Source organism: Musca autumnalis, unplaced genomic scaffold, assembly GCF_047663935.1.
Source record: "Musca autumnalis isolate F117 unplaced genomic scaffold, ASM4766393v1 scaffold_1, whole genome shotgun sequence".
Taxonomy (NCBI): Eukaryota; Metazoa; Arthropoda; class Insecta; order Diptera; family Muscidae; genus Musca; species Musca autumnalis.
In genome coordinates this window covers 51,097,503-51,124,964 of record NW_027411644.1, presented here as the reverse complement: position 1 = coordinate 51,124,964, position 27,462 = coordinate 51,097,503, and positions in this window count along the sequence as shown.

Sequence of the window (27,462 nt, the reverse complement as noted above, 5' to 3'; positions counted from 1 at the left end):
GACGGACGGACATTGCTTAATCGACTCCAAATTGTCTGAAACACATTTCGTCGAAACATACTTGGGGTCTAAAACCATTATTTCGATGAGGCACATTTTGCCCGTATGAAAGTGTATATACCCTCGTTAGCATAAATACTGAGGGTGTAAACATTATACTTAAGAAGTCTATCAAAGATATAATATTTAAAGCTGTAGCCTTGGTCAATTCCTTCTCAACCATAAGTACTTGTGTATATAATGATGACTTCTAAATATCTTCAAAATTTCATTGAAATTGGACATACGCAACAAAAACATGAACATATATATGGGAGCTATATTCCGATCTGAACAGATCTCGATATCATTTTGCACATTTATTTGTACACCAAATCCCGTCTCACATTCCAGATTGCTATGAAATTGAACATACATAACGTGTTTGGTGCACAAAATGCAGGAAATCGGCCGAAAATATATATGGGAGCTATATCCAAATATGAACCGATTTCCATATAATTTGGCATATTTATGTCTACACCAAATTCCGTCAGACATTCCAAATTTCAGCGAAATTGGACATACATAGCGTGCTTGGTGAATAAATTACAGGAAATCGGCCGAAAATATATATAGGGGCAATATCCAAATATGAACCGATTTGGATATAATTTGACACATTCATTTCTAGACCAAATTCCGTCACACATTCCAAATTTCATTGAAATTGGACATAAATAGCGTGTTTGGTGCATAAAATACAGCAAATCGGCCGAAAGTATATATAGGGGAAATATCCAAATAGGAACCGATTTCGATATAATTTCGCACATTTGTTTCTAGACTAAATTCCGTTACACATTCCAAATTTCAGCGAAATTGGACATATATAGCGTGTTTGGTGCATCAAATGCGGAAAATCGGCCGAAGATATATATGGGAGCTACATCCAAATGAACCGATTTCGATATAATTTGGCACTTGTATTTCTAGACCAAGTTCAGTCACACGTTCCATATTTTATTGAAATTGGATATAAATAGCGTGTTTGGTGCCTCAAATACATGAAATCGGCAGAAAATATTTATAGGAGCTATATCCAAATCTGAACCGATTTTGATAGCCAGACCAAGTTCCGTCACACATTCCAAATTTCATTTAAATTGGACATAAATAGCATGTTTGGTATAGAAAATAAGGAAATCGGCCGAAAATATATGTATGTGGGAGCTATATCCAAATCTGAACCGATTTCCATATAATTTGGCACATTTATGTCTACACCAAATTCCGTCACACATACAAAATTTGGAGATTGTATCAGTAACAGTTCTAAAGATATTTGCATACAAAATCTAAATTTTTTGGAGGTACCTCCGGTTTTGATGATATATCTCCAGATCAACGCAAAATTTCAAAAAACGATATAGCCTATTTTCATTCCAGGGCATGTAGCAATGTACCCGAAAATTTTCAGTAAGATCTATTCTGCGGTTTTCGAGTTTATAAGGCACAAACAAACAAACCAACAAACGTACAAACAAATTTCAATTTTATATATGTATATAGATCACATATTTATTAGGTTTTATTTATATAAGATCAAAAACATTTCTTTATTTTTTAAATTTTTTTATTATTGTCTAACCAATGGATCCTAGTTAACCACCAAAACCAAATCCAGGACGACCAAAACCAAATCCAGGACGACCAAAACCTCCTCTACCAAAACCTCCTCTGCCGAAGCCCCCACCAAAACCTCCTCTGCCGAAGCCTCCACCAAAACCTCCTCTACCGAATCCAAATTGGCGTTTCTCGCGAACTAATTCAGGGTTGACTTCATTGTTGGAATCCACAGTATCTGCCGCAATGAGGACAATCAGTGCACAAAACAGGGTTAAAAATGCAACCAATTTCATTTTGTCTTTCTCGCAAATTTGTTTAGAAACTTTTGGTGATATGTTTAAGTGAATGCAAACTAAACTTGTGATGCTCTATATTCAAATTGACGAGGCTTTTATACTGAATTAAATATAAAATCAAATTCTCCCAAAAAAATCCCCCATAAAACTTTCTTTTATTTGTATTTTAATATAAACATTCAAATTCTAGTTTTACCGGTAGAAATGGGTAAATGATTCTATTCAAACTGATATTTAAGTACTTATCAAAGTTTGTGTGTGTGTTCTATTCCACTTTTGATGAATACATCAAAGTTTATTGTTAAAACAAAAAAAAAACAAAAAAACAACAACAACAATAACGACATAATTGAATTATTTTGGACAGGGAGGTAACTACAATTTTAAGCCATGCAAGTTTTGATGGTTGCGAAATATTTAGAGCAGTGTAGGGCACCAACACAGGCGCAGAGGTAGTTGCCTATGCCCGCGAACAGCTGAGCATTTATTACACCGAAGGGAGGTGTATGTGAGTAGCTGAGCTCTTTATACAACCAGATGATGTTTATAATTTGTTGACGTACAGAAGCAAATGCAAAAATCACTCCGCGGTATCCTGTACAATACTGTATTTGCAAAGAAGAGCGCTTCGGCCATAGACAATTAGGTGGGTGCTTGGATTGGCACCTGAGTATCAGTCACACCAATTTTTGAATGAGAAGGATCCTTGGAAGTACTCTTTCCTTTGGAAGCACACTTTCTTTTGGAAAAAAAACTTTGGGAGTACCCTTTCCTTTGGAAAGTTAATTTGGAAGCACTCTTTGCTTTGGATAGAAACTTTGGAAACACCCTTTCCTTTGGAAAGGAACTTTAGAAGCACCCTTTCCTTTTGAAAGGAACTTTGGAACAACCCTTTCCGTTGGAAAGGAAATTTGGAAGCATTCTTTCCCTTGGAAAGGAACTTTGGAAGAACCCTTTCCGTTGGAAAGGAAATTTGGAAGCATTCTTTCCCTTGGAAAGGAACTTTGGAAAAACCCTTTCCGTTGGAAAGGAACTTTGGAAGCACTCTTTGCTTTGGAAAGTAACTTCGGAAGCACCCTTTCCTTTGGAACGTAACTTCGGAAGCACCCTTTCCTTTGGAAAGTGACTTCGGAACCACCCTTTCCTTTGGAAAGTAACTTCGGAAGCACCCTTTCCTTTGGAAAGTAACTTCGGAAGCACCCTTTCCTTTGGAAAGTAACTTCGGAAGCACCCTTTCCTTTGGAAAGTAACTTCGGAAGCACCCTTTCCTTTGGAAAGTAACTTCGGAAGCACCCTTTCCTTTGGAAAGTAACTTCGGAAGCACCCTTTCCTTTGGAAAGTAACTTCGGAAGCACCCTTTCCTTTGGAAAGTAACTTCGGAAGCACCCTTTCCTTTGGAAAGTAACTTCGGAAGCACCCTTTCCTTTGGAAAGTAACTTCGGAAGCACCCTTTCCTTTGGAAAGTAACTTCGAAAGGAAAGTAACTCCTTTCCTTTGTAAAGGATCTTTGGAAGCACCCTTTTCTTTTGGAAAGGAACTTTGGAAGCACCCTTTCCTTTGGAGAGGAACTTTGGAGGCACCCTTTCCTTTCGAAAGGATCTTTGGAAGCACCCTTTGATTTGGAAAGTAACTTTGAAGCACCCATTGCTTTGGAAAGAATCTTTGGAAGCACCCTTTCCTTTAGAAAGGAACTTTGGAAGCACCCTTTCCTTTGGAAATGAACTTTGAAAGCACACTTTCCTTTGAAAAGGAACTTTGGAAGGGTGCTTTGGAAAGTAGCTTTGGAAGGGTGCTTTGGAAAGGAACTTTGGAAACACCCTTTCCTTTAAAATGGAACTTGGGAAGGGTGCTTTGAAAAGGAACTTTGGAAACACCCTTTCCTAGAATTAACTTTAGAAGCACCATTTCCATTGGAAAGGAACTTTGGAAGCACCATTTCTTTTGGAAAGGAACTTTGCAAGCACCTTTTCGTTGGGAAAGGAACTTTGAAAGCACCCTTTCCTTTGGAAAGGAACTTTAGAAGCACCTTTTCCTTTGGAAAGGATCTTTGGAAGCATCCTTTCCTTTGTAAAGGATCTTTGGAAGCACCCCTTGCTTTGGAAAGGAACATTGGAAGCACCCTTTGCGTTGGTATGGAACTTTGGAAGCACCCTTTGCGTTGGTATGGAACTTTGGAAGCACCCTTTTCTTTTGGAAAGGAACTTTGGAAGCACCCTTTCCTTTGGAAAGGATCTTTGGAAGCATCCTTTCCTTGTAAAGGGTCTTTGGAAGCACCCTTTGCTTTGGAAAGGAACATTGGAAGCACCCTTTGCTTTGGTATGGAACTTTGGAAGCACCCTTTTCTTTTGGAAAGGAACTTTGGAAGCACCCTTTCCTTTGGAAAGGAACTTTGAAGGCACCCTTTCCTTTCGAAAGGATCTTTGGAAGCACCATTTCCTTTGTAAAGGAACTTTGGAAACACCCTTTCCTAGAATTAACTTTAGAAGCACCATTTCCATTGGAAAGGAACTTTGGAAGCACCATTTCTTTTGGAAAGGAACGTTGCAATCACATTTTCTTTGGGAAAGGAACTTTGAAAGCACCCTTTCCTTTGGAAAGGAACTTTGGAAACACCCTTTCCTAGAATTAACTTTAGAAGCACCATTTCCATTGGAAAGGAACTTTGGAAGCACCATTTCTTTTGGAAAGGAACGTTGCAAGCACCTTTTCTTTGGGAAAGGAACTTTGAAAGCACCCTTTCCTTTGTAAAGGATCTTTGGAAGCAACCTTTGCTTTGGAAAGGAACATTGGCAGCACCCTTTGCGTTGGTATGGAACTTTGGAAGCACCCTTTTCTTTTGGAAAGGAACTTTGGAAGCACCCTTTCCTTTGGAAAGGATCTTTGGAAGCATCCTTTCCTTTGTAAAGGATCTTTGGAAGCACTCTTTGCTTTGGAAAGGAACATTGGAAGCACCCTTTGCTTTGGTATGGAACTTTGGAAGCACCCTTTTCTTTTGGAAAGGATCTTTGGAAGCACCCTTTCCTTTGGAGAGGAACTTTGGAGGCACCCTTTCCTTTCGAAAGGATCTTTGGAAGCACCATTTGCTTTGGAAATGATATTTGGAAGCGACCTTTCCTTTGGAAAGGATCTTTGAAAGCACCCTATGATTTGGAAAGTAACTTTGGAAGCAACCATTGCTTTGGAAAGAATCTTTGGAAGCACCCTTTCCTTTAGAAAGGAACTTTGGAAGCACCCTTTCCTTTGGAAAGGAACTTTGGAAGCACCCTTTCCTTTGGAAATAAACACTGAAAGCGCACTTTCCTTTGAAAAGGAACTTTGGAAGGGTGCTTTGGAAAGGAACTTTGGAAGGGTGCTTTGGAAAGGAACTTTGGAAACACCCTTTCCTTTAAAATGGAACTTTGGAAGGGTGCTTTGTAAAGGAACTTTGGAAACACCCTTTCCTAGAATTAACTTTAGAAGCACCATTTCCATTGGAAAGGAACTTTGGAAGCACCATTTCTTTTGGAATGGAACTTTGCAAGCACCTTTTCCTTTGGAAAGGAGCATTGGAAACACCCTTTCCTTTGGAAAGGAGCATTGGAAACACCCTTTCCTTTGGAAGGGAGCATTGGAAACACCATTTCTGTTGGAAATGGTCTTTAGAAGCAGCCTTTCCTTTGGAAAGGAACTTTAGAAGCACCCTTTCCTTTGGAAAGGAACTTTAGAAGCACCCTTTCCTTTGGAAAGGAACTTTAGAAGCACCCTTTCCTTTGGAAAGGAACTTTAGAAGCACCCTTTCCTTTGGAAAGGAACTTTAGAAGCACCCTTTCCTTTAGAAGCACCCTTTCCTTTGGAAAGGAACTTTAGAAGCACCCTTTCCTTTGGAAAGGAACTTTAGAAGCACCCTTTCCTTTGGAAAGGAACTTTAGAAGCACCCTTTCCTTTGGAAAGGAACTTTAGAAGCACCCTTTCCTTTGGAAAGGAACTTTAGAAGCACCCTTTCCTTTGGAAAGGAACTTTAGAAGCACCCGTTCCTTTGGAAAGGAACTTTAGAAGCACCCTTTCCTTTGGAAAGGAACTTTAGAAGCACCCTTTCCTTTGGAAAGGAACTTTAGAAGCACCCTTTCCTTTGGAAAGGAACGTTAGAAGCACCCTTTCCTTTGGAAAGGAACTTTAGAAGCACCCTTTCCTTTGGAAAGGAACTTTAGAAGCACCCTTTCCTTTGGAAAGGAACTTTAGAAGCACCCTTTCCTTTGGAAAGGAACTTTAGAAGCACCTTTTCCTTTGGAAAGGAACTTTAGAAGCACCCTTTCCTTTGGAAAGGAACTTTAGAAGCACCCTTTCCTTTGGAAAGAAACTTTAGAAGCACCCTTTCCTTTGGAAAGGAACTTTAGAAGCACCCTTTCCTTTGGAAAGGAACTTTAGAAGCACCCTTTCCTTTGGAAAGGAACTTTAGAAGCACCCTTTCCTTTGGAAAGGAACTTTAGAAGCACCTTTTCCTTTGGAAAATAACTTTAGAAGCACCCTTTCCTTTGGAAAGGAACTTTGGAAGCACCTTTTCCTTTGGAAAGGATCTTTGGAAGCATCCTTTCCTTTGTAAAGGATCTTTGGAAGCACCCCTTGCTTTGGAAAGGAACATTGGAAGCAACCTTTGCGTTGGTATGGAACTTTGGAAGCACCCTTTGCGTTGGTATGGAACTTTGGAAGCACCCTTTTCTTTTGGAAAGGAACTTTGGAAGCACCCTTTCCTTTGGAAAGGATCTTTGGAAGCATCCTTTCCTTGTAAAGGGTCTTTGGAAGCACCCTTTGCTTTGGAAAGGAACATTGGAAGCACCCTTTGCTTTGGTATGGAACTTTGGAAGCACCCTTTTCTTTTGGAAAGGAACTTTGGAAGCACCCTTTCCTTTGGAAAGGAACTTTGAAGGCACCCTTTCCTTTCGAAAGGATCTTTGGAAGCACCATTTCCTTTGTAAAGGAACTTTGGAAACACCCTTTCCTAGAATTAACTTTAGAAGCACCATTTCCATTGGAAAGGAACTTTGGAAGCACCATTTCTTTTGGAAAGGAACGTTGCAATCACATTTTCTTTGGGAAAGGAACTTTGAAAGCACCCTTTCCTTTGGAAAGGAACTTTGGAAACACCCTTTCCTAGAATTAACTTTAGAAGCACCATTTCCATTGGAAAGGAACTTTGGAAGCACCATTTCTTTTGGAAAGGAACGTTGCAAGCACCTTTTCTTTGGGAAAGGAACTTTGAAAGCACCCTTTCCTTTGTAAAGGATCTTTGGAAGCACCCTTTGCTTTGGAAAGGAACATTGGCAGCACCCTTTGCGTTGGTATGGAACTTTGGAAGCACCCTTTTCTTTTGGAAAGGAACTTTGGAAGCACCCTTTCCTTTGGAAAGGATCTTTGGAAGCATCCTTTCCTTTGTAAAGGATCTTTGGAAGCACCCCTTGCTTTGGAAAGGAACATTGGAAGCACCCTTTGCGTTGGTATGGAACTTTGGAAGCACCCTTTGCTTTGGTATGGAACTTTGGAAGCACCCTTTTCTTTTGGAAAGGATCTTTGGAAGCACCCTTTCCTTTGGAGAGGAACTTTGGAGGCACCCTTTCCTTTCGAAAGGATCTTTGGAAGCACCATTTGCTTTGGAAATGATATTTGGAAGCGACCTTTCCTTTGGAAAGGATCTTTGAAAGCACCCTTTGATTTGGAAAGTAACTTTGGAAGCAACCATTGCTTTGGAAAGAATCTTTGGAAGCACCCTTTCCTTTAGAAAGGAACTTTGGAAGCACCCTTTCCTTTGGAAAGGAACTTTGGAAGCACCCTTTCCTTTGGAAATAAACACTGAAAGCGCACTTTCCTTTGAAAAGGAACTTTGGAAGGGTGCTTTGGAAAGGAACTTTGGAAGGGTGCTTTGGAAAGGAACTTTGGAAACACCCTTTCCTTTAAAATGGAACTTTGGAAGGGTGCTTTGGAAAGGAACTTTGGAAACACCCTTTCCTAGAATTAACTTTAGAAGCACCATTTTCATTGGAAAGGAACTTTGGAAGCACCATTTCTTTTGGAATGGAACTTTGCAAGCACCTTTTCCTTTGGAAAGGAGCATTGGAAACACCCTTTCCTTTGGAAAGGAGCATTGGAAACACCCTTTCCTTTGGAAAGGAGCATTGGAAACACCCTTTCCTTTGGAAAGGAGCATTGGAAACACCATTTCTGTTGGAAATGGTCTTTAGAAGCAGCCTTTCCTTTGGAAAGGAACTTTAGAAGCACCCTTTCCTTTGGAAAGGAACTTTAGAAGCACCCTTTCCTTTGGAAAGGAACTTTAGAAGCACCCTTTCCTTTGGAAAGGAACTTTAGAAGCACCCTTTCCTTTGGAAAGGAACTTTAGAAGCACCCTTTCCTTTGGAAAGGAACTTTAGAAGCACCCTTTCCTTTGGAAAGGAACTTTAGAAGCACCCTTTCCTTTGGAAAGGAACTTTAGAAGCACCCTTTCCTTTGGAAAGGAACTTTAGAAGCACCCTTTCCTTTGGAAAGGAACTTTAGAAGCACCCTTTCCTTTGGAAAGGAACTTTAGAAGCACCCTTTCCTTTGGAAAGGAACTTTAGAAGCACCCTTTCCTTTAGAAGCACCCTTTCCTTTGGAAAGGAACTTTAGAAGCACCCTTTCCTTTGGAAAGGAACTTTAGAAGCACCCTTTCCTTTGGAAAGGAACTTTAGAAGCACCCTTTCCTTTGGAAAGGAACTTTAGAAGCACCCTTTCCTTTGGAAAGGAACTTTAGAAGCACCCTTTCCTTTGGAAAGGAACTTTAGAAGCACCCTTTCCTTTGGAAAGGAACTTTAGAAGCACCCTTTCCTTTGGAAAGGAACTTTAGAAGCACCCTTTCCTTTGGAAAGGAACTTTAGAAGCACCCTTTCCTTTGGAAAGGAACTTTAGAAGCACCCTTTCCTTTGGAAAGGAACTTTAGAAGCACCCTTTCCTTTGGAAAGGAACTTTAGAAGCACCCTTTCCTTTGGAAAGGAACTTTAGAAGCACCCTTTCCTTTGGAAAGGAACGTTAGAAGCACCCTTTCCTTTGGAAAGGAACTGTAGAAGCACCCTTTCCTTTGGAAAGGAACTTTAGAAGCACCCTTTCCTTTGGAAAGGAACTTTAGAAGCACCCTTTCCTTTGGAAAGGAACTTTAGAAGCACCTTTTCCTTTGGAAAGGAACTTTAGAAGCACCCTTTCCTTTGGAAAGGAACTTTAGAAGCACCCTTTCCTTTGGAAAGAAACTTTAGAAGCACCCTTTCCTTTGGAAAGGAACTTTAGAAGCACCCTTTCCTTTGGAAAGGAACTTTAGAAGCACCCTTTCCTTTGGAAAGGAACTTTAGAAGCACCCTTTCCTTTGGAAAGGAACTTTAGAAGCACCTTTTCCTTTGGAAAATAACTTTAGAAGCACCCTTTCCTTTGGAAAGGAACTTTGGAAGCACCCCTTCCTTTTGAAAGGAACTTTGGAAGCACCCTTTCCATTGGAAAGGAACTTTGGAAGCACTCTTTCCTTTGGAAAGAAACTTTGGAAGCATCATTTCCTTTGGAAAGGAACTTTGGAAGCACAATTCCCTTTGTAAAGGGTGTTTCCAAAATTCCTTTCCATAGGAAAGTGTTGAAGTGTCTTCAACAACTAGTTTAAGATAGTTATCTAAGAAATACCTGAATTTCCGTTACATATTTTGAACGCAAACTTTGAACTATAATTGTCGTTTAAAATTTCATCTGGTAACCTTTGACACTTTGAGCTTTCACTCAGTATGCAAAGGCTATCATTCTTCCATTTTTTAATTCCGTTTGTTTCACTATTTATTCTAAAAAAGAAAATGTCTAACAAAACCAAACCAACTCACTTGTCTAAGAACCACTGAAGCAGCAATAAGTCAAACAATAAAGTTTACCCGCTCAACTCGCTTAGGAATAGCTGAAATCACTGCCTTTTATTCTAACCTACAATAAGAAGGTGTCTGCCACCGCTAAACTTCACAACTGTTACAGTCCACTCCGGCCAGCTTCCTCAAATTTGTACATGGTCCTGTCGAGCCGTCGAAGAACCTGAAGGAAGAAACCATTTAATTTGGATATCGTCCGCCGCTGATATAATTTCCCTTTATTGGACACCAAATTTTAAGTAAAAAAATTGAAAAGAGGTACGTGGTTTATATTAAATAGTGAGCAAAGAGGGTTAATTTTCTGTAGAAAAAATTGCAGTTTGAATTTAAGCACTAAATTCAAACGCGTGTTTCGAACGCTGAAAGCTCAGGTCCAAGTCGTTTTACATAACCGGCTGGAAATCTGAAATTTACTTATGAAGAGTTTTCTACATTGTTGATCCGAATCGAAAGCATTCTGAATTCTCGTCCACTATCTCCTTTGACTGAAGAACCCAACGAGTTACTACCCTTAACCCTGGCCACCTATTAAGAGGGGCGCCACTTGCTGCAATTCCCGAACAATTTTCCGACAACTTGTCACTAATGAACCGATGGCAAAGATTAAAAACTGTCCAACTCCACTTTGCCAGAAGGTGGAAAAACGAGTGTTTAACAGAACTTCAACGTAGGTATAAGTGGAAAACCACTCAACGAGATTTATCTCCTGACGACTTTGTTGTCATCAAAGACGACAATCTTCCTCCGACCGAGTGGGGGCTTGGACGAGTAGTTAAAGTGTTCACGGGTAAAGATTCCAGAGTTCGTGTGGCAGAAATACGCACACAAAATGGAATCATTACTCGCCCCCTTGTTAAGCTCTGTCTTCTGCCAAAGTGCTAATCGAATAACCCGCTCACATATTTAATATAATCATATGTTCCACAATGTTTCTAGAGTTCCCAAATGCCGCATATGCCAAGAAAGGCATTTCATCAAATTTTGTCCCATCTTTTCCAACATGAGTGTCTTGAAGAGAAGAGCCGAGACACAGCAGAAAGGGTTCTGCTTCAATTGTTTGTGTACTGCACACACTCGTGAGTGGTGTCCAAGTCGTAGGACGTGCATGGTCTGCCAACAGAATCATCATACGATGCTCCATGTCGACGTCAGCCGCAACCCCAAAACTGGCAAAACTCAAAGGTCACCATCACCCAATGGCCGCCCGAAGACCACGCCTCCAAAATCAAGTCATCAACGGGAAATGCCATCAGCACCACACACAAAGGCTTCCACTTCTAATACTGCTCAGCGACGTCGGTCCAAAGTCAGTGATCGACTGAGCACCCGCTCTAAAAGACATGTATTCCTGCCAACCGCACTAGCTAAAGTAATCACAACAGAAGGATGCGACAAAGTACGGTTGTTGATGAATTCTGGGGCAACGCAAACCTTGATATCTATGAATCTGGTGAAGCGAATCGATTTACCAATCACTCAGAGAGCGGGGAAAACGTTCGCCACCATCAATTTGCTATCCTTCCACGATCATACTGTCAAGATACAAATTTCGGGCGAAGTACGAAACCAGTTAGACACCTCGTTCGTAAACTCCACCACCGACAAGCGCTTGCAGTCCATATACAACCATTTCACAGATTTGGCAGACCCCCACTATTTTAATCCAATCAATATCGAAATCATTTTGGCCAACGACCATATCGCTAAAATACTAAAAGCTGGCTTAACACAAACCGCCTCCACCATGCCCATTGCCCAGAGCACAGTCTTTGGTTGGATGATATCCGGAGGCTGTGAATATTAAGTAGCCACCAAGCAAGAGGGCCGGGCATGTTGAAGTGTCTTCAACAACTAGTTTAAGATAGTTATCTAAGAAATACCTGAATTTCCGTTACATATTTTGAACGCAAACTTTGAACTATAATTGTCGTTTAAAATTTCATCTGGTAACCTTTGACACTTTGAGCTTTCACTCAGTATGCAAAGGCTATCATTCTTCCATTTTTTAATTCCGTTTGTTTCACTATTTATTCTAAAAAAGAAAATGTCTAACAAAACCAAACCAACTCACTTGTCTAAGAACCACTGAAGCAGCAATAAGTTAAACAATAAAGTTTACCCGCTCAACTCGCTTAGGAATAGCTGAAATCACTGCCTTTTATTCTAACCTACAATAAGAAGGAGTCTGCCACCGCTAAACTTCACAACTGTTACAGTCCACTCCGGCCAGCTCCCTCAAATTTGTACAGAAAGGGTGCTTCCAAAGTTCCTTTCCAAAGGAAAGGGTGCTTCTAAAATCATTTGTAGAAATCCGTAATCGGGCCTATTCTTTTTAATTACGTTGTTGTTATTTAAGTGTATTTGAAGGACAATAAACCGCAAGACAATAAACCACAAAATAAGAAAAAAAATTAATTGATCTTTAAATTTATTTATTTCGAACATTCCCAGTTGTTCTTTTAAGGTAGCATTCATTAGAAAACAAATTCAATTTTGTGTTTATAAATAAATAATTGCAATTCAATTATGAGTGTATAGTATATTTAAAGTAGCAATCAATGACCAATAAAAAATGTGTTTGGTCGGGTTTAAACGGCTCTATAAGCTAGGTTGAGGGAATGTAACAGCTATTATAAATAACGATGATGACTTTGTTCATTAGCACGTCTGTTCGAATCTTCTCTCTTTCTAAGTGGTACTCTCTGTATAACAATCGTTTTTATATACAGCATGTCAATATTTGAAATGGTTTAAAATTTTATTCTTGTCACTTAATGGCTGACTTCGAATCTTCTCTCGTTTGCTAAGTGGTTATTTCGAATTGTTGTCAAAACTCCCATCATATACCCTCGTACAAATTAATATGCGCATATATCCGTTATTGTCTGCAATTCATTAAAAACAATATGTTGAAGATAATTATTGTATTTTTAACGTTATTATTATTAGTCTCTTAAATGTGTATTGGGATGGCATTTGATGATTGTTTCGACATTATATTTTATGTAATAAGTAGGTATGCTATGTAAATATTTAAGTCTCATGAAGATTACCTCAAGAAATAGTTTTTGTTTTTATAACAAATGTACTGATCTCAAGATTATTCCTTATTGTCTAGTTTAATATTGCAAGTTTTATGTATAAAATTATTCTGTTTATTAGGCTCAGCCATTGGCTAATTTTTAATTTTTTTTTTAATTTTCGGGAGTAAACAGAACATCCTAATATACACACTCTGAAACGTTTACTTTGTGTATTAACAGATTAACAAATTATCTTCTAACACTCTTGTGGTACTCTCAAACAATCTTATGTTAATGATTGACTTTTAATTATTTGGACTTTCTCGAAGAGAGGAAAGAAAATACATACAACACACAGGAGAACAAAGATTTGTCTTGGTTAGTATTAATAATAAATTTCATTAAAATTTGTTTATACGAGAATATATGAGTAAAAATTAAAAAAAATTAATATTGATGAAGCCAAGGTTTGCACTATTATGGCAAGCCAAATATTGCAGTGTACCACGAAATATGACCATAGTTGGATCAAACAAGGTGTTTTTGATCAGAGCTTTTGCTAAAAAAGTTAATTTACAAGGAAGCTATGACCGCGTAAATGAATAAAAATAGGTAAAACACGTTGAAGCAAACGAGTTTTTTCACATTGTTATTAGATTGCCGGTTAACCGTTTAAATTACTGATATCTGCCCAAAGTAAAAGTAGAAGAATACAAAATGAAGATTACACCTCTAATGTATCATTTTTTTTAAATCTCCACTACATTCACCTTTTATGGATGCTGACATTTTGAAGCCAGATTTTAGGTGTTTTTCGTATTTGTGATCTAAATGCGGCGCGCATTCGGGAATTTCGAAAAGCCAATAGTTTTATTAAAGAACTCACGATCACGCATAATTTGATGTGTGTATTGACTATGTAGTCTATACAGCATCACAGTAATCTACTGCCCAAGTCCAACAATTTGTGCGATATTTTTTATAAAAAAAACTATTTTTTGGTACAGTATTTACAATACCCTTTTGATTGTGCTGGGATGCCAAGATATTGTAGTTTTTTGACGGTCCGGATCTTATAAATCATAGATCGTGAAAATCCATCCACTAGAACTAGAGTTGTGTAATCTAGTTCCTAGTACTATTTCCAAAACGTATGAGTAACATCATGAAATGTAAATTGTGTTATTAAGTATACGCAGTTCGTTCAAAGAAAAAATTTGGGCCATTGGAACTGCGAAGGGAAAGAGATAGTTCCATATAGTTCATTTGGCACAACTCTAACTAGAACGGCGGAAACGGTTACTGCAAAAATAGAGAATTGTGCGAAATTTTTTTTATTGGTAATTCGCATGCGCATCAAGTGATTTTAAGGATTTCGCGATTTTCATGCACTTCAAAATGAACATTACCCGATACAGTTTTATTTCAAGATAATACCCCATTTAAAGAAACCTAAAATTCATTCGGATGTTACCCATATCTTTCGCTAGATGTTAGCGTGTATTCGACAAGTGATTAGAATAAAAACAAGTAAAAAAAGTGTCTGTCGGCTTTGCCGACAGAGATATACCCTCAGCCTATGTGAATTGAAACTTTCATCTACGGACAGATCGAATGTATTTAGGGTCTTTTCAGAATGATGTGGCCCTTTTTGGACATTTGAACTTGCCGACAAAAAATGTGGATTAGGATTAATGTTCAATAGTGTTGCGGAGGAGGTTCTTAAAGGAATGGACCGACATAGTCCATTATGGAAGGGAACTTTTTTTGAAAGTCATATCTTTTCGATAGATATCGCGCCCACTAGTCATTTCAGTGTGTCATCGTATAACAGTCTGACAGGTAGCATGGATTTGTCCACGTAAAACATAATATGGCTGTAAACAGGACCACAACGAACAGCATCGGTATACATTTCTAAAGGATCTTCGAACAGACACTAAACTGCACTTAGACACAAATGTTGAACTTTTTTGGGGGAGGTAAGCAGAGGACCGATATGGACCATTTTAGAAGTTAAACTAAATTTGGACAAAATGTAGGGAGATCCAACCTTTGGACCAAATTGGTTGCCCTGTTCAAGTGATATCAATTTTAGTGAATTTTTTAATATTGTGGACCGGTATTGCCCATCTTCCAACTGAAACTAAGTTCGGAGATAATATGATGAAATTTTGGACCGAATCGGCTAATCAGTTCGACAGTTATCGGAGTTTTTACACTTTTCAGGCTGTTTTCTCAAGAAGAATGGACTTGCCCCTGAAAAAACTTTTACCGTCATAATCGAGGCAGCGAATGCAAGTTGCTTCAACAGAAATCAAAGTGATTCGAGAGCAGGTCTTAAAGTGAACTTATCCGAAATTTTGTGTGTGAGGTACACGAAGGAGTGGACAAATATAGTCCATATCCGAACGTCATCTATATTTGGTAGATATATTGTGACGAGAGTTATCTTGCGCACAATTTTTTCGAACATATTTGAACTTTTGTGTGGGAGGTACCTGAAGGAGTGGACCGATATGGCTTATCTTCGAGTTTAAACTAAGTATGGACAAAATATTACGAAAGCCAAATTTTGCACCGAATCGGCAGATCCGTTCGAGAGTTATCTTACGCTCAAACCACTACACAAGGTGTCATAGGGGTTTTTTTTTCAACATTCAGGCTATTTTCTCAGGAAGTATGTATTTGCCCCTGATGATACTTGTGCCGCCGTATGGGGGGCAGTGAATACAAGTTGCTAAATCAACACCAGATTGTCTGAAACGGATTTCGTCCAAACATACTTATGGTCTAAAACCATTATTTCCATGAGGCACATTTTGCCCGTATGAAAGCGTAAGCGTTAGCATAAATGCTGAGTATAAAAATTGATTTTTTGCCTGAAAATTATTCTAGTTTTTTTTTTCGAAATATTGGAGTTAAGATATCATGGAATCCTTGCATTTTAGGTACATATACAGTGTCTTTGGTCGCTCTACTGAGGAGGATATGGAGAGTATTTTTGTTAAAATGTTTAACCCTCTGCGGTTTATCAAAGTGGTCTTTTTGGTCCGCTTTTCGAAAATCGTTCAAAAACTCCTTTATCCAATATTTCAGTAGTAATCATGTCCCAGAAAATTCTCTCAGTTACCCGAAGGTCTGAGGGAATGGTCATTGGTAAATTCTGTAAACAGTTATCAATCAGCATTTTCACGATTCAGAAGTTATGAAGTGGGGTTGTTAACGGAGAAAATGAAGGAAATTGGTCTGAGACAAGCGAAATAGAGGGTTACCAGGATACGTCATTTGTCAAACCGGGTGTCAGAATGGTGATGTCTGGTGAGCTGTGGTAATGTCCTCTTATCCTCGTAGGAGCGTCTTCATTCAACGTGCAAAATGTGTAGCTATTTGCTCGACCAACACTGTAGCCCTCTGGTCATTGACTAGGACGGAATGTCAAAGCTCATCATGTACATTAAAGTCTCTTGCTCCAGACGGTTATTGCTCTGCAAAGTAAACTATTGTTGGCATATAACGCGAGACAAAGTTATTTATCTGTGATATGTACACATAAGGCACATTAGGCAACTCTAACTCGGCAGTCGCTACAAAGCGAACTTTTGGCCTCCAAAAGCGAACTTTTCCCCTCCAAAAGCGAACTAGTGTCGGTCATATAACGCAAGGTACACTTATTCATTCGCGGTATGTACACATTAAGCAACTGTACCTCGGCAGACTGGTGTATAAGGAAGGCAAGTCCTCCTCTTCCGCTTCTTGTACGATCCTTTCGCAAAACGTTGTAAACATCGCAACGTTGGAAGTTACAAGTGACGGTGAGCTCTCTTTTTTGGATCGCGGTGACCATGATGTTTCTCCGACTCATAAAGTCCGACTTTGTTGCTGAGATCGTTGCAATTGAATTGCAGGAATTATGCTTTTTCTGGTCGTTAACCAAAACTATGTGGTTTCAGATGCTGCGTTTGTTGTTGTTGGAAGACTGCGGGGTGTCTCGTATTCCGATGATCAAGTTGGAGACACGCTGGCGGATGTCCTTGAGAAGCAATCTGCAAAATATCTCCTATCGCAGTAGACCTGAAGGCGACTAAGGCATCCATTATATCTTACCATATATCAAGGTGAACGCGGATCTGGCAAATGGAACAGATCCATGGCCTGGGGTTTTTCCCTATCCCGGCAAAAGAGCTCGGAGCAGGCATTCCGATATATATTGCCAATCCCATAGTGAAAAAATATACGAACACCAGCACATAATTGTTGAGGCGATTGTTATTTGCTTGGGAAGAGGAGTTTTTGCTGGTATTTAATTCAAAGGATGAGCCTCAAAGTAGGACGAATTGAATTAAGAATTGAATATCCGATTTGACCTAACTCTGCACATCAACTTTTAGGATTTTTTGACGATATCTGTGGCTAATGGTCCTAAAGATGTAAACGGTGAGGAACCGTGGGCACTATAACTGCTATAAAAACTTACTGATATTAATTGAAAATTGTATTGACAAGTAAAAAAGTATCAGTCGGCTTTGCCGTCAGAAATATACCCTCAGCCTGTTTAATTTGAAATACTTATGTATACTTATGAGGGGGTTTTCAAAATGTTGGGCGCATGAACCGACAAAAAGTGGATTAGGATTAAAGTTCAAAAGAATTGTGGAGGAGGTACTTAAAGGAATGGATCGACATAGTCCATTATGGAAGTGGATCTTATTTTGGGAGTCATATATTTTCGATAGATATCGCGCCCACTAGTCATTTCAGTGGGTCATCGTACAAGTTTTGGACTAGTGTTCTAGAGGCATGGACTGATCCATGGAAAACATAATATCGCTATAAACAGGACCACAGAGAACAACATCGGTATACATTTCCAAAAGATCTTCAAACAGACCCTAAACTGCACTTAGACACAAATGATGATCTTTCGTGGGGGAGGTACCCTAAGGAGAGGACCAATATGGTCCATTTTAGAATTTAAACTAAATGTGGACAAAATATTAGGATATCCAAATTGGTTGCCCCGTTTAAGAGATATCGTGCATACCATTTAGGTAACCTTTTTTTTAAAATTGGGGGAAGTACCGGAAGTTGTGGACCGCTATTGCTCATCTTCGAACTGAAACTAATTTTGGACAAATTATGACGAAGGCCAAATTTTGGATCAAATCGGTTGATCAATGGGAGAGTTATCGGGTTTTCTTACACCTTTCGGGCTTTCATGAAGTATGGACTTGCCCCTGAAAAACTTTTACTGTCGTAATTGAGGCAGCGAATGCAATTTGCTTTAACAAAAATCAAAGTGATTCGAGTGCAGGTCTTAAAGTGAACTTATCCGAAATTTTGTGTGGGAGATACCCGAGACACATATAGTCCATATTCGAATCTGATCTATATCTGGTAGGTATATAAGGATGTGTAAAGTATGGACCAAATCGATCACTCCCATCAAGAGTTATCGTGCGCACAATTTTTCAGAACATTTTTTAACTTTTATGGGAGAGGTACCTGAAGGAGTGGATCGATATGGCTTATCGCCCCAAAATGCCACATCGTGGCGCGGGGCAACTTACCTATGTAAACAATCAAATTGAAATAAATGAAATACCTACTAAAAAAAAAAAAAAAAAAATCTTCGAACTTAAACTTTGTTTGAACAAAATATTACGAAGGCCAAATTTTTGACCGATTCGGCAGGTCCGTTCGAGAGTTATCGTGTGTTCCATCCACTACACAAAGTGTTATAGGGGTTTTTTTTTTCAACTTTCAGGCTATTTTCTCAGGAAGTATGGACTTGCCTATGATGAAACTTGTACCGCCGTATGGTGGCCAGTGAATACAAATTGTTGCAACAAAAATCAAAGCGATTCGAGAACAGGTCCTAAACTGAACTTTTCGGAAATTTTGTGGGGGAGGTACCCGAAGGAGTGGACCGATTGAGTCCATATTGGAACCTCGTCTAAGTCTGGTAGAAATTTCTGGATGTGCGAAGTATGGACCGATATGGGTTACTCCCTTCAAGAGTTATCGTGCGCACAAATTTTCCGAACATTTTCGAACTATGGAAAAAATATTACGAAAGCCAAATTTTGGACGGAATCGGTTGGTCTGTTCGAGAGTTATCGTGCGCCAGCCAGCCAGACAGATCACAGACGGACGGACATGGCTAAACCAACTCCAAATTGTCTGAAACGGATTTTGTCCAAACATACTTGGGGTCTAAAACCATTATTTCAATGAGGCACATTTTGCCCGTATGAAAGTGTATATACTCTTGTTAGCATAAATGCTGAGGGTATAAAAATGGGCTATATCGGTCCACGTTTTGATATAGCCCCCATAGAACGATACCTCGCAATTTTTGGTATTTTGAATATTGTTGCTTCAATATCTCACCGAAAAGGCTGAAATTTGGTATTTAGTCTTCGTACAGAACTTTCCATCTGAAATTTGTCGGCATAGGTCCACTTCTTAACGTAGACCCCATAGAACTGTGTCTCCCGATTTTCAGTATTTTGAAGGTTGTGGCCTCAATATCAAGTCGAAATGAAATTAGGTATTTAGAACCCGTTAGGAGGTGCAAAACTTTCCACCTGAAATTTGTCTGCATAGATCCAGGCATTCATATAGCCCCCCTTAGAGCGGTCCCTCACGATGTTCGTTATTTTGAAGGTTGTGGCCTCAATATTAAGGCGAAATGACTGAAATTTTCCACCTGAAATTTGTCGGTATAGGTCCACATCTTCGTATAGCCCCCATATTCCATCAAAATTATTGAAATTAGGTATTTAGTCCTCGTTGGGTGTATAAAACTTTCCACCTGAAATTTGTCAGTATAGGTCCACATCTTCTTATAGCCGCCATAGCCGCCTGGTTTTCGGTATTTTGTTGCCTCTATATCGCAGCGAAATTAGTGAAATTAGGTATTTAGTCCTCGTTGGGGGAAATTTGTCGGTATAGGTCCACGCCTTCATATAGCCTCCAATAGAACGGTACCTCCCGATTTTCAATATTTTTAAGGTTGTGGCCTCAATATCCTACTGAAATGGTTGATATTTGGTATTTAGTCTTCCATGGGGTTATGAAATTTTCTAGAAGAGAATTATATGTTTACATCCACATCTTCATATAGCCCCCATAGAAACGTACCTCCCGCTTTTCGTTTTTAAAGAGGCTGTGCCCTCAATATACCACCGAATTTGCTGAGATTTGATTTTTAGTCTTCGTTGGGGGTACAAAGCTTCCCACCCGAAAATTGTCGGTATGGGTCTACGCCATTATTTGGCCCCTCGCAAAAAGCTATCCTCAATTTTATGTATTTCAGGGTATCTTTTTAAATTTTCAAACCGAGATTGCTGTAATTTAATAGTGAGTAATGCCAGAGGATACCAAAGGTCCATGTTTTGGAAAGAACAACGATGACGCCTCATATGAACTATTTTAAAGGAAGTATTTTTTGTTAAGATATTTTGCTCCTGCAAGGAATAGGTGGAAGAGCTTAGTACTTTCATAAACGAAAGATATTCATTGTTCCTATTCACTTCAATACAGTTCGTGGTGGAGGGTATAAAAAGTTCAACCCGGCCGGACTTAACGCCGTTATTGCTTATTACATCTTTAACGATATCTCGCTATTCATAGCTATGTCATCGAAATATTGCAAATGTGATTTTTTACATATAATGTCTTTGCAAATGTTTATTGTTCTTAATTCCCTTTAAAACACACACACAAAACATTTACAGTATTTAATTACACAATAAAAATGCAATAAAAAACAAATAATCAGAATAAAAACAACAAAAAACAAAGCCAGTTAATAACATGCTTCCATGCGTGCGATTAAAAAATAAACATAAACTTTACGCAAATTAACACATTTTGTTTTTTATTTTTAATTTACACCAACAAGTATTTCTGGAGAATGCCAGAAATAATTCTTTGTTCTCCGGTGTAAAACACCCAACAATCTCAGCTGACCATTCATTGCAAATCATAGTTGGTGTCGTGGTTGTTGGTACATATTATTCAAATTACCGAGTGAACAATAACCGGTTTCGTTTTACTGAAATAATAATTTTGTTTTTATTTGTATAAAAGTTAAAACAAGTTTTGTACCGTCAAATCATTTAGGTTTGAGACGGCAATTAGTTGATATCGTTCAGCTGGGTGGTGTGTTGGTTGATTGTTCTTTGGTTTTGTTAACAGAGAAAAAGAAAACAAAATAATATTGAAAAACAAAATGAAATTTCTATCGTTATTTGTTATCATCTGTGCTGTGTTATGTCTGAGTTTTGCCCAACAAGAAAATGCCGGAGAAAATGATGCTTCTTTAGCCCGTCAAAAACGTCAATTTGGCCGATTTGGCCAATATAGTGGAGCCCAAAAAGATTTTGATATTTTCACAAGATTTGGTATTGGTGGTGGTGATGCTGAACAACAACAACGACCATTTTTTCGCCGTAGATCATATTCTGGAATCTAAAAAGAGATAATGTAATAAAATTTTTTGTGATTTTAAAATAATTTTTAAATATTTATTGATAATAAAATTTAATGTGTAGAATCTTAATTTAATAAAAACACTTTTTGTATTAAAAAAGTTGAGAGGAGAAAGTATTTTTGTGGTTCTTTGAATTCTTTAGAGTTGTGCTAAACAATTATTAATACCATCTCATAATCTTCTAATTTCAACCAAAACCCTTAAATGCATCTTTATTATGGTGGTCCCTGTAAATCTACGATTTGAATAAATAATATAAATTTGTATTCATATGAGCCATAAAACCGAGCACAGGTCTTATTGAATTTGAAACCCCTTTTTTCGCACAACTGCTTCAAATGGTTGTTATCTTATGCGACCTAACCGACCAAATGTTTGGTAATTAACCTCATGGACCACCACCAACCACAGACCGACTACTACAACAACTAGTCCTTTTGCTCATCCTTACACTAATGTGACATTTGTGGCCACAAAATCCTGAAATATTATTTATTCACACTTAGATATGTACGAAAATGCTCAGAGTTTTCGTACATGAGATGGTAGAAATAATCCTTTGCCAGCAACGTTTTATTTGATAAATAAATTTTGTTTCAATTTATGGGCAAAAATAAAACTACAACGTGCTGTAATTAAAAAGGGTTGATTATTTTGAAAGCTATAGTGGGTTGTGGTGTTTGGATATCTAATACTAAACACGCATTTTCGAAAATCAAAATAGCTTTTATTTTGTTTTTGAGCATTTCGAAGGAGAGTATACTTGAATAATTGTTCAGTATAATTTACATATGCAACTTTTTAATGAATTTATTTACATATTTAGAAGCGATGGGAAATATGCAAATTTATGCCTTGATTTGTAATATTTAAATCCGAAGGGTAATTTTTAGAATGCGATACAAGGACTTCTTTCGAAGGAAATACAGAGTATTAATCATTTTAAAGAATATTTTCCATGGATCGCCAAAACAATAATCGTGGATTTTTGAAAGAATATTTTTCATGGAACAACAACGCAATGATCGTGGATTTTTTAAAGGATTCTTTTTCTTACACCACCATTGCAATAACCATGGATTTTTTAAAGAATATTTTTCATGGACCAACAAAGCAATAATCGTGGATTTTTTAAAGAATATTTTTCATGGACCAACAAAGCAATAATCGTGGATTTTTTAAAGAATATTTTTCATGGACCATCAAAGCAAAAATCGTGGATTTTTTGAAGAATATTTTTCATAAACCACCATAGCAATAATCGTGAATTTTTTAAAGAATATTTTTAAGGGACCACCAAAGCAATAATCGTTGATTTTTTAAACAATAGTTTTCATGGACCTTTAAAACCTAATCTTATATTATCTTTAAGTGAACACACCCTGGTCCAGAATGTGATGTGTAGAATGCAATAAAATATTTTTTTTTTTCAATGTACCCATGACTGTATCTTACATCTCTCTTTTTACCGGTACGAATTTCATTTGAATAAGTCAAACGCAGTCTGAGCACCCCTTTACATTTTTCCAGATATTCAATCCAAGACAATCTTCCTCTTCAGCTTTGTTTTGGAAACACAAACAACAGTCAACGGCTTCACGACATAGTTGCTAATTTATACCCTTCATTGTAAAGGGTTACATGTGTCATTTCCGTTCTAATTCTATTAGACAAACGTTCCGCATACATATATCCTTTGATGAGGCTATTAAGTCTTATCATGTGGTTTACATGCTTTGCTCCTTGGAATTAACAAATCCTTTTCTAATGGTCCATTAGTGAGTGTCCTTGCATTGCAGTGACGGCCCCCAAACCGCAATATTAATCGAAAGTTAACTATTTCCGTTGCCATTTTGGCATTAAATACGCGTCTGTCTCTTGGCCCTTTCTCAAAATTGAGCTTTATTTTCATTGTGTACATGTGTGTGATAAGTTTGGCTTTTACAACCAACCGTTAGCGTCGTGGCATGTTTAACTAGTGTCACCACAAACTAACCTTAATTTCCGGGCCTTTGTTTGCTTTTGTTGCTCGAACTTGTTGTGTGTATGTAACTCTCAAGTACAAGTAGTTGTCGGGATAATGGGAAAAGTTAAAGCATTTGCATTTGGATTTGTAGATTGAGATAATAGGTTTCGTGTTGTACACGTAGGTATGTTGAAGTGTCAAACGATTGTAAGGGTATATCCTTTTGTTGGCTTAACTAGAAAAATAAATAAAAATTTAATTTTTGTTATTGTTGGCAAACAAGACATTTTGCCATGGCATGTAATTAGAATATTTTCAATCAGAAATCGCTGTGAAATTCGTGGGATTTAGACTTAAGATATGGAATTCTAAGACACTGTGGTAGATATATTAATTAGTCTCCCAAAACTTCAATGGGCGATTACGGGTTTTAAGTCTTACAAGTAGCCGGAACCAGATGGTATAATACCAATTGTGCTTCTAAATATAGCAGAATCAGCGTAAATCAGGCTGCAGGGAAGGCATGTCTGCGCTTCTCGCACATAGTTGGTCTATGGAAAGAGGTAAAGGTGACCTACATCGCCAAAGCAGTACATTTACATTAAAGGCAAGTCAGTAGAAACTGCCTTACGCTCATCCTTAAACCTTAAATAACAGAACCTACGTATGATGATGGCAGTCTGATATTACAAAAAAACGTGTCTCCAGATTGATTTTTATTTTGAATTTTCCTTTTTTATTTTTTTCCTTACTGTAAATATAGTTTAATTTAATTTCTGTTGTTGTACTTAACGCCAAATTAGTCGCACCGTCTCCAACTTCTTCTTAACACCGTCCGGAAAATAAACTGAATATAAAGTAAAACATTATTAAAAGATTATAAACTAGCAGACCCCGGTCCGCGTTGCTGGCCGGTTGTAATGAGTTTTAATGACAACTTTTTATGCTTGACAATACAAAATAGGTATTTTCTTCCTTACTTCTTCGGTTCATTCTCAAACCAAGGAGGATTTAAAATTTATCAACAGATTTCGTCTGTAGCCCTTCTTTTCTATTACGGACTTTGTCAGATTTTTTCGTTGATTGATGCTGTTTAGGATTTATTATTGTCCATGTCCCCTCCCCTGTCTTTATCCTATAGCGATCTAATTATAAAAGTTAAAAAAGTGTTTAAGTCCAATGGTCTATCAGTCTCAATAAGCGGAAGAACTATTGAGACTTATGTATATGTTTTAGGTTTTCATGGATGATGGACCGTTGAATCTCACCATTTAAGGAAATTTGTAAATATATCGTTTTTTTATCGGGGGCGCAACCAACGTTGTCTCGAAAATTAATTTGCAAGCCGATGAACTCATAAGTTTAGCAAATATAGCGATTATAAAAAAATAGGCCCCCGAAATTCGTCTGCAAATATATTACGACATTTGATTTTTATTTTTAAATATATAGCGTTTTAAAGAAATAGGGTATAGGTGAAGTACTCCGCCCCTTCCGAAAATCAACAAAATATGTAGCCTATTTTCACCGGTGGCCATCGCTGTACATTCCCTGACAATTTCAGGAAAATCAGTTCAGAAGTTTTTGTAGAAAATATTAAAATTGAAAATTGAGAAAAGTGGGCATGGTCAAATTTTTTGTGCATACAAACCTAAGTTGAATTATGACGAACATATCAAAAAAAGAATTATCCAAATCAATCCAGCCGTTTTCAACTGATGCCATTACCAACAACGACATTTGATTTTTATTTATAAAGAGTGTGCATACTTATATCAAATTAAAGTGGAACAGACAGGTTCTGTTAAAAATATTCATTAAAATTATTATATGCCAACTGCATGTATCATAAATAAGTACCTACATACATATGTACGAAAGCAGTCCCATATAAAACGAAATACCACTCTACATCTTACCCTCGCAAGCAAGTTATCAACAATTCATTCATCTTTCAATTGGATCCGTGGTAGATGCGTACTTTAAGTAAATACAAGTAACAAATGTTCACTCGAAAACCTTCTGGCCTAGGCAACATGCAGTGTCGCCAGTTGTCATTTGACATTTTTTGGAAAGTTTGATAGTTTTTAGACCATGCTTACTCAGGACAGTTCGACATACGACCATGTGTTGTTTTGTTTACAACACATTTTCGTCCGATAATTTTTAACAACTTTCGACGTGGATTATCACGGTAAGAGTGCATCGATAGCACTATGAAAAACTGGTTTAATGAATTCAATCGTGGCCGACACTCGAAAAAAGATCGTCACACTCGACGGAGCTTCGATCTTTGCTTAGGAGCCCGAAACAAACCAGGAATCGACAGTTTGGGTCTTCGAAAGCGAGCCAAATCCAACGAAAGTTGTTCATGTAAGAAGCACTTCGAAGCAAACGGTTGCCTGTTTCTTCAGAAAGACTGACCGTGTGGCGACTATACATACGGCTTGAGAATTATAGGTGGTTAATTCTGAGTGGTACACTACAATTTGTTTGCCTGAAGTCTCCTGAGAAATTTGAAAAACAAACAAGAAAAGACGCATCGTTCTGCATCGCGACAATGCGAGCTCTCTCACAAAACGTGGAATTAATGGTTCATGTGCCGTACAGCCCTGACTTGGGATTCAATGACTTCATTTGATTGCAGCACATCAAGAAAAAAATGCGTGATCAACGATTTTCGTCGCCAGAAGATGCTGTAAAGCGTTCAAAAACCATGTTTTGGAGGTGTCACAATCAAGCCATTGAAAACAATACAACACATGGTCGTATGTCAAACTGTCCTGAGTACGCTTAGGCTAGAAACTGTCAAAGTTTCCAAAAAATGTCAAATGACACCTGGCGACACTGCGTGTTGCTTGGGCCAGAAGGTTTTCGAGTGACCCTCGTACCTTGTATTTATAAGTTTAACAGACACGCGTTTTTATGCATAACAGCAGTAGCACCTTGCCATTTGTAAAAAGATGAATTTAAGAATTAGATCTTCGTAGGGTATTCAACTTTCACCTCTAAATTTTTCGGAATAGGTCCACGCCTTCATATAGCCCCCATAGAACGGTACCTCCAAATTTTCGGTGTTTTGCCACAATTACCCACCAAAATGGCTTAAGTGGGGTACACACGATCAGTTTTGACTGTCAGTTTTGCTCAAATAATCGGTTGTTGGTTGCCCGATAGGAGATTCTCGATTTAGTTTTCGAATCGAATAGACGTAGTTTTTTGTGTCTGTAAATAAAATATATTTTCTAATGGAATGGAGGAATGGACTCCATCTGAAGATGTACCTCCAGACAAATCAGGGGATACAAGGAAATCAAAGAGAATTAATACAAAGTCGTCACCAAGCTCTGGCATGGAAGAATCATTAGATAATTCTGAAGTTGTCCCTTGCAATTTGAAGGCTAAACATGTTGGTACCAAGTCACGGAATAAGAATAAAACAATTGATGAGAGAAGATTCGGCGATGACGTTTGTCAAAATGAATTTTCTTCTGTTTCCAATTTTGAAACAAATTCTAATCCAGTTTCTACATTTCCCAATACGATTACTTTCGACTGCAGTCAATCAAAAACCAAACGGCCGAGAATGTGTGAATCCTCGGAAAAGTCATCAGCCTCAAATCAGGAATCTCAGAACCGTTTTGCTTTGCTTGGGGAAATTGATATCCTCTTGGAGCCATCTATTCCTAGAGCTCAATCTTCTCAACCCAATTCTGAAGTTAATCCCAATATTGAAACTACAACCGCTCCTAGAAATGAAATCTCTTCGAAACCGGTAAATAGTCTTAAAGCATTTTGTCCTCCCATTTTCCTTTTCAATGTAAATGTAACAGGATTGTTTCTAGTCACACTCTTACCTGGTAAAACAGATAGTGAGCTTAAGACTGAAAGATATATTTGTGACCAAAGAATATATTGGGAAATTCCTAAATCAAATTTGAAGGTTATCCAATGCTGGCGTTGTCAACAATGGGGCCATATTTCCAAAAACTGTAGTAGAACACATCTTTGTGTTAAATGCGATCAAAAACACAGCCCTGGTGACTGCAAATTTGTCTCAAGTGAAGAAAACAAGCTGTATTGCGTAAATTGCAAACAAAATGGACATCCTTCAAATTATAGGGGTTGCCCAGTTTATAAGGAATATTTAAAAAGGATAAACGACAAAAAGTCT